The following is an 8,278-nucleotide window of genomic DNA, read 5'->3' as shown; positions in this document are numbered from 1 at the left end:
CCGGATGGCCTGACCCTCCTGTAGTTTGGCCCAGACGCAGGGCCTGGCCCAGCCTGACCGGCCCAAGCTGCTGCTCACGGGGTCACGAGCGATTAAACGGCTGCGCCATGGACACAAAGTCCCTGCACACGTGCTTGTCCCCCAGGCCGAATCCCTAAGAGGCAGCCCTGCAGTCCTGACGCTGACTCGGCAGTCACCAGGCCCCTCTGGCCACTCCGCGGCAAGGTGAGTGCTTCCTTCACCCCCGGGTGGCCCCAGACAGCTTTTTGTTTTTGTTTTTCCCCTTTCGCCAGAGGCTGAAGCAGACAAGGGCCCTGGCAGCACTGCCCGGGGGCTGCAGACCGCTGACCTCCCTGGAGGCCACTCTGAAACAGGACCCTGGGGAAGCCGGCAGCGGCCCTGAGGGGGCCTGGTACCAGGCTGGACTGAGCGCTCGCCCTGTGCCCCTGGTTAACAAGCGGGGACCGGGTCAGTGCCCCTCTAGGGTCCCAGGCTGACGAGGGCTGCAGCCTGAACTGGAGCCGGGGCCTCGCCAGCAAGCCGGGGAGGGAGCTCACTGCGCACAGCGCCTGCACTGTCGAGCTACCCCGCGCAGCCAGCCGCCATTCAACGGGGTCCCCGGGACGCGCCGCGCCCTCACGGCGGCCTCGCTCCATTGCGGGCCTGCAGTGCAGGTGCGCCCAGGTGCTGCCCCGCGCCCCGCCCCGGGCACGTGCTCCAGACTGGGGGCCCTGGCACCTGGCGCGAGGAGACCTAACCCAGGGGCCGCGCGGGCCTCCTCCAACCCCCGGGGTCGCCCCGCAGGCCGCGGGCGACACCGCCCGCCGGCCCCTCGGAGCCCCGCGCAGCGCCGGCGCACGGCCACCGCCGGAGCGGCCGCAGCCGCAGCCCTCACCACGGCGCCCGGCGGCGGCGCGCACGCCGGCGTCACGGCGCCGGCCCCGCCCACGGCGCGCGCGCGCCCGCCCGCCCGCGCGGGGGCGGTGGCGAGGGCGGAGCCGCGGCCAGCGTTGGCGCTGAGGCGGCTGAGGCGGCGGCGGCGGCCGTGGCGGCGGCGGCGGCCGAGCGGCCAGGTCGGCGGCCGGGCTCTGGCGGCGCGAGCCACCGGCGCGCCGTGCCGCAGCGCTCGGGGCCGGGCCGGGTGCAGCTGCGGCGTCGGCGTCCCGAGCAGGCCGCGGGAGGTGAGGCGGGCGGGCTGGCCGGGCACGGCGCCGGGGGCGGCGGGCGCGGCGGGCACCCGGGCCCCGTTTATGTAAGCCGGGAGGACAGGTGCGGAGGCCGGCGGCGCTCGCTCGGGCGCGGACCCCGCGCTCTGCGCCGGGCTGCGGGGCTGCGGGCTGCGGGCGGGCGGGTCCCGGCGCCCGGGAGTGGAGGCTGCGCCGGGGCTGGGGTCGCTGCGCCCGGGGCTGAGGAGCCTGCGCCCGGGAGGGCGGGGGGCTGCGGCCCGAGACGGAGAGGCTGCGCCCCAGGGTGGGCGGGCTGCGCCCGGAGGAGGGAGGCTGCGCCCCGCCGCGGGGAGGCTGCGTCCTGGACGGGCGGCTCGTCCCCTCCCGAGGGCACCGTGTCCGCGTGGGATGCTCCGCGCCGCGGGGCAGGGGGCGTGCACCCGGCGTGGGGCTGCACCCCGCGTTCGGAGGGCGTCCGGCGGGAGGCTCTGCGCCGCGGGCAGCCCGGGGCGGGGAAGTTCCCGCGGCGCTGGCAGCTGCGGGGTCGGGTGGGAGGATGGCCGCGTGGTGGGTGGGTGGGCGGTGCGGAGTCCCGGCCGCGGGCTGCCCGGGGTTTGCGCCGGGTGTTGGGTTCGCAGTTAGTATTTTTAGCCAGCAGGGTTGGCTGCTACTTCTGATAAAGGCATTGTGTTCGCCGCGAAGCCTGCGCCCCGAGCGTCTGCGAAGGGTCCTGCTGTGGGGCTTGCTGCTGCGCTCCGCCTGCGGTGCGGAGCGGTGGAGAACAGAGGTTTGTACTTGGTCTCTTTGTTCTCTCCCACCTTCGCCAGAACCTTTCATTTCTTTGAAAGGTGCCGCCCGCCGGGTTGTCCCGGAGCCGAGCGGGCCCTGGGAAGGTCCTCCGATGACTGCCCTTCCCCTGGGGAGAGGCCGCCTGGCCCCTTCGCTTGCTCATGGCTTTCTGGGGCGAGGAGGAGAGGCAGAGGTGGCTGTGCGGTGCCTGGGAGGGTGCTGGACCCACCGCAGGCGCTTGATGAATGTTGGATGAGCGGCCGGGCTGGGCGCAGAGGATGAACTCACCCCGGCTTTGAGAGGGGCCCGCTGTCTGTGAGCCGTGCCCGTCGGTTCCCGAAGCTGGGGCTGTTCAACCACGTCCAGGTCAGATTGGCAGGGAAGGAGGAGGCCTTTCTGCGGGGGCAGTGGTAGCGGACGGGGCCCCGGGGCGCTGGGCGCTCACTCCCGGGCCCTCACGGGGCGCCTTTGCCTGTTCACGGGTCATAAAGCATTGCTTGCAGATGTTTGCAGTGAGAGAGTTCTTCGGACTTGAGGCCTGCCTGGTGCAGCACTCCTAATTCAGCTCACACGTGCTGACCGTGGCCTGCCGTGCACCAGGCTCTCCCGGTGCCGGACAAGGTGGGCAGCGCTGAGAGATGCTGCTGGCAGTCTGTTAGTCACTCACGTAGCGTTACGTCCTAAAAATAAAATCTATAATTTTAGTTGTGAAATTGCGCGATTTTATTTATGGATGTAAAAGTGCCAGCGTGTGCCCCGGGAGGTGTGAACTCCTCGCCCCGAGCCGCGGCCCCTCGCCTGCCCGCCCCTGCCGCGGCGATGGTCGTGGGTTGTCCCTGCTGTAGTCAGTATACCGGCAGTTGTAATGCGGTTTTTAATATTTCCTCTGACAGACAGTGCTACGGTGGCGATTCTTATTCGTGACTGCAAGCAAAACCTCCTGATCGTTTTGTGTTAATTATCAAAATTCCTTCACTGTAAGATGTATTAAGGCACTGGGTTTCGTTCCCTTGAATGCTGTGATTAACTCTGTAAGCACATAGGACCAAAGAGTGGCATTTAATTAGGAGGTGGTTAGAAAGTACATTTAAGAGATTAATAGATGAAGTTATCCACTTACCAGCCTCCAAAAACTTAAGCAAAAACGATCAAGCTTATGATCAAACTTAAAGCTGATATCTGGCTTTTTCAAAAGGTTTATTCTTTTATTTGAAAGGCAGTGTAATAGAGCGAGGTCTTCCATCCAGTTGTTTACTTCTCAGATGGTCGAGGCTGGGCCAGGCTGGTTCCAGACCAGCCTGGAACTCCACCTGGGTCTCCCACGTGGATGGCAGGACCCAGGCACTCAGGCCGTCTCCTGCTGCCCTCCCAGGCACATTAGCAGGGAGCTGGATTGGAAGTGGAACAGCCAGGACTTGAACCAGTGCTTTGATAGGGGTGACAGGGGATGCCGGCGTTGCAGGCGGCAGCTTGATGCACTGTGCCACAGCACCGGCCAGGAGATCGAATTTTAATGGCAAACTTGCTGATTTTCTTTGTAACTTTCTAAAATGTGCTGTGCTGCGCTCACTCTCTCTCTGTCTCTGTCTCTCCCTCTCCCTCTCCACCCTCCCAATCTACCCCAGAAAGCATTTACCAGGCTCCTACTGCGGCCAGCACAGGGCTTACATTTTGCCGTAGGTTCAGTTCTGAAGCCAGTGGGGGTTGCTGGTCAGTGTGGCCAAGTTCCTGATGGCCAAGGTCTTAAGAAGGGTGGAGAGTGGCCGCAGGCCTGGGATGTTCCTAGGCCTGGACTAGCAGGGACTGACCTCGCCCAGAGCCCTCCTTGGGAGAATGTTCTCGGATCCCTGGGGACCTGGCCCTGCACACAGGACCCCACTGCAGCAGTCAGAGCTAAAATGTGCATTTCGGTTATTGGACAGGATGGAAATGGTCGTGATTAAAAAAAGTTTTAGTTAATATGTTTAGAGCCTGTGAGGTAGGAAAATCAAATGGCAAAAATGTCACTTAAAGGAAGTATACATGGAAGCCATTGAGATGTCTTCCTTACTCTTGGAGAGACTTTCCTTCCCAGAGTCACAGCTTTTTATGTGCAGTGTGGACAAGGAAAATTTGCAGTTTTGCTTTGTCTTGTGACAGCTGTGGGCCGAGGGCCACCAGTACCACGTTATTATCACATCCTCTGAAGTTTGGTTAGTAGCTGGCTGTTCCGTTTATATGCTTGGAGACGTGCTAGGAGTACAGAGAGCAAGATCCGTAACGCCTTTCTGATGGATTCAAAGTTAAGGTGCAGCGGGGAGGGGATAAAAATAGTGTGGCCGTGCCTCCCGCTCGTGCTGAGTAGCAGGGCGAAGCTCGGCCTGCTCCAGGCAGGGAGTCCCCAGACGGGTTTTGTTCTGTTCGCAGCAGATGCCATCCTAGGCGCCAGAGACGTGGCGGGCGCTGCGAAGACAGTCCCTGCCCTTGTGGGGTTTCCGTGGTGAGGGGCTAGTGTCCTCAGTGCCAGGAAGGACACATGGCAGGGCGGGAGCTCAGGGATGGAGTGATCTGGGCAGTGGCCCTGGCGGCGGCAGCCCGTCGGGCAGAGGGAGCTCTGGAACCGAGGCCTGGACATGTGCTGGTGACGTCAGGGTGGCCACATGGCCTGAGAGGGTGGGGAAGTGTGGGAGGGGACTGGAGAGACTGCAGCACACAGGCCTCGGGAGGAATCCAGACTTTAATCCAGGCGGAATGGGAAGCCTCACCGCGGCGGGCGGGCGGGCTCACGGGTGCCGAGGGAAAGATGCCTGGGATTCAGCTCTGGAGAGGGGCTGCTGTGTCGCAGGCGCTGGTGGTAGGCCAGGCTGTCCCAAAGACTCAGGTGTGGCAATTCTCGTAAGTCGTGGGGCAGCCCAGTGGGCCCGCGGTGTTGCCGTGACTCCTGGGGGAGAGATTCCCCAACTCACGGGCGTGGGAGAGGCAGGCTGCTGCAGCTCCTGCCCGGGGGTGGCCGGCACCAGTGTGGCCCGGCTGACACGACGTGGGTGTCGCTGTTTTCATACCTCATGTGTGATGGAGGGATGGTTGCCGCTCCTTGGTGTTCTCTGCAGTCACTGGGGGAGTCACTCGTGAAACAGTGCTGCTGACGTTGCTTCTTCAGAACGTGGTTCTTTCCCTTGAGGTTTGGAGTTGGCATTGACACCGTCTTGGTGCCCTGTCGGTGTCCTGTGTGAGGTGGGAAGTTGGGGAAGAGCCAGGGTTTGGAAGCAACCAGGAGTTGGGATTCGGACGCCTTCGTGAGAGGCAGCCTCGCTGTGGATCTGAGCACATGAACGTGGCTGTGGCGCAGCCACTGACTGGATGTGTGGTCTTGAGCAAGCTCTGTCATCTTTCTGTGCTTGTTGGTGATGTATTTATTTTGAGAGGGAGGGAGAGAGGGGGAGAGAGAGAGAGAGAGAGGGAGGGAGAGGGAGATATCCCATCTGTTGGTCCACTACCCAAATGCCTGCAACGGCTGGGACCAAAGCCAGGAGCTCGGAACTCAGTCTGTGTCTCCCATGTGGGCTGCAGGGACCCGTCCCTTGAGCCGTCACTGTTGTGTCCCAGGATGTACATTCACAGGGCACTCTGGTTTGAGACGTGGGAGTCTTCACCAGTCGGCTGCACGTCTGCACCGAGTGCGCCAAGTTTTTTTCATCCGTAAATTAGGAAGACTGACAGCAGCTCATCTCTCAGGGTTGTTGAACCAGCACACTGAGCTCACGCAGAGCCTGAAGCAGTGGCGCTTGGCTAGCAGTGCGTAAGAGGGCACCTCTGCTTGTTGCTTTTATGTTGAGTCATCTGGGTGGACAGGATGGGTTTGGGTGAACAGTCAAGGTCAGCCTTGAGAAGGGCAATGGCCAACTCTCAGTCTTGGCTCCTGTGCCTATCACTGGAGCCTGAGACCTGAGTCTGGGTAGTAGGTGTGAGTCCGGAAGGGAAGGACTGGCCCAGGGGCTCCTGGCAAGGGGTCCATGGGGGCGAGGGGCTCCCGGGGCCATTGGAAAGGGCTCTGCTGAAGAAGGAAGAAGCCAGGAGGCTCCAGCAGCCTGGTGTCCAAGCCACTGGTGGAGATTTGGGGTTTCCTCCCTTCTTACTCTCAGGGCTTGAGTGTCCCCCAGTGGGCTGGAGAAGGGGTGGCCAGCAGGGACCTGCTCGTTAAGAGTGGAGGGAGACCTGTCCAGTGTGAGGCTGAAGGTGTCCTTGAAGAAATGTGTGGGGACAGGTGATGCAGGAGGACGGGAGTGCAGAATGAAGCCCTGGCAGAGCTGGAGACGGGGAGCGGACATGAGCTCCTCCTGGGGGAGGAGGGACGAGGAAGGCTCCAGAGACTCCTGCGTGAGGGAGCAGTGGTGCTGGCCAGAGGAGCTGGGGTGGAGCAGTCTCCACGTGAAGACATCACACGGGGCTTGGTTTCGCTTGTCTCCTGCCTGCGATGTACAGCATTTGTATATTCTTACCCAGGGTCCCGGGATGCACCTGGCGCTCTGTGAAGCACACACAGGAACACACATGTCAGCTTTCACTGCACACACCTGCACGTCCACACAGGAGCACACATGTCAGCTTTCACTGTGCCACCTGCATGGCCCAGATGCACTGGGGACTCTGAAGCACACGCAGGAACACACATCCCAGATATACTGGGTGCTGTGACGCACATGCAGGAACACACATGTCAGCTTTCACTGTGCCACCTGCATGTCCACACAGGAACACACATGTCAGCTTTCACTGCACACACCTGCATGTCCCAGATGCACTGGGGACTCTGAAACACACGCAGGAACACACATCCCAGATATACTGGGTGCTGTCTGTGATGCACATGCAGGAACACACATGTCAGCTTTCACTGCACACACCTGCACGTCCACGCATGAACACACATGTCAGCTTTCACTGCACACACCTGCACGTCCACACAGGAACACACGTCAGCTCTCACTGCACACACCTGCATGTCCACACAGGAACACACATGTCAGCTTTCACTGCATACACCTGCACGTCCACGCACGAACACACATGTCAGCTTTCACTGCACACACCTGCATGTCCCAGATGCACACGCACGAACACACATGTCAGCTTTCACTGCGCACACCTGCATGTCCACGCACGAACACACATGTCAGCTTTCACTGCACACACCTGCACGTCCACACAGGAACACACGTCAGCTCTCACTGCACACACCTGCATGTCCACACAGGAACACACATGTCAGCTTTCACTGCATACACCTGCACGTCCACGCACGAACACACATGTCAGCTTTCACTGCACACACCTGCACGTCCACACAGGAACACACGTCAGCTTTCACTGCACACACCTGCACGTCCACACAGGAACACACATGTCAGCTTTCACTGCACACACCTGCACATCCACGCATGAACACACATGTCAGCTTTCACTGCACACACCTGCACGTCCACACAGGAACACACGTCAGCTCTCACTGCACACACCTGCATGTCCACACAGGAACACACATGTCAGCTTTCACTGCATACACCTGCACGTCCACGCACGAACACACATGTCAGCTTTCACTGCACACACCTGCATGTCCCAGATGCACACGCACGAACACACATGTCAGCTTTCACTGCGCACACCTGCATGTCCCAGATGCACACGCACGAACACACATGTCAGCTTTCACTGCACACACCTGCATGTCCCAGATGCACACGCACGAACACACATGTCAGCTTTCACTGCACACACCTGCATGTCCCAGATGCACACGCACGAACACACATGTCAGCTTTCACTGCGCACACCTGCACGTCCTGGGGGCTCTTGTTCTCAGGTCAGTTACTCCTCACCACTCTTTCATAGGTCTCATTACCTCCATTTCTCCAATCAGGAAACTGAGAGTGAGGAGCTCAGTGGCGTCAGGGAAAGCTGGGTCCCACTTAGCTCGCGGTTCGTCAGCTCTTTCCATGTGTCAGGCATGGGTGGCTGCGTGTAATCCTCACGACGATCCTAGGAGGGCACTGTGACTGCCGCCTCCCCTGGCTGTGGGCTCCTGCTCCTGGTCTCCTCTGTCCGTTCTTGACCAGTGCTCTCAGCTGAGCACTAACCTAAGACAGATTGGGCCACGCCACTGCCCAGAGCCCCTGCCACTCCTGTCTCAGTGCTCCCAGCGGCCGCTGCTGCCGCCTCTCAGCCTCAGGGCCTTGGTGCCATGTCGGGCTCGCTGCTTGCACATGCATGGGATGCACGTTCAAGGGCCCTGGTTACCTTTACCGTGTGTACCCATCGGGAGTGGAAGCCTCAGGAAGGCAGGG

At 61.1% G+C, this 8,278-nt stretch overlaps 1 protein-coding gene across 3 annotated transcripts in view; it reads left to right on the top strand.

Annotated features, from left to right (window-relative positions):
* The first annotated feature begins 1,102 nt into the window (after positions 1–1,102).
* ADARB1 (adenosine deaminase RNA specific B1) overlaps positions 1,103–8,278 on the top strand; it is a 114,571-nt gene continuing 107,395 nt past the window's right edge. The window contains exon 1 of one of the 3 annotated variants that reach the window (XM_062204373.1): positions 1,103–1,181. The gene's annotated coding sequence lies outside the window, so the exon portion shown is untranslated. The remainder of the gene's footprint in view (positions 1,182–8,278) is intronic. The other 2 variants (XM_062204385.1, XM_062204420.1) reach the window with 2 other exon arrangements.

The sequence above is a fragment of the Lepus europaeus genome, chromosome 2, assembly GCF_033115175.1.
Source record: "Lepus europaeus isolate LE1 chromosome 2, mLepTim1.pri, whole genome shotgun sequence".
Taxonomy (NCBI): Eukaryota; Metazoa; Chordata; class Mammalia; order Lagomorpha; family Leporidae; genus Lepus; species Lepus europaeus.
This window is presented reverse-complemented; position numbering and strand designations above follow the sequence as displayed.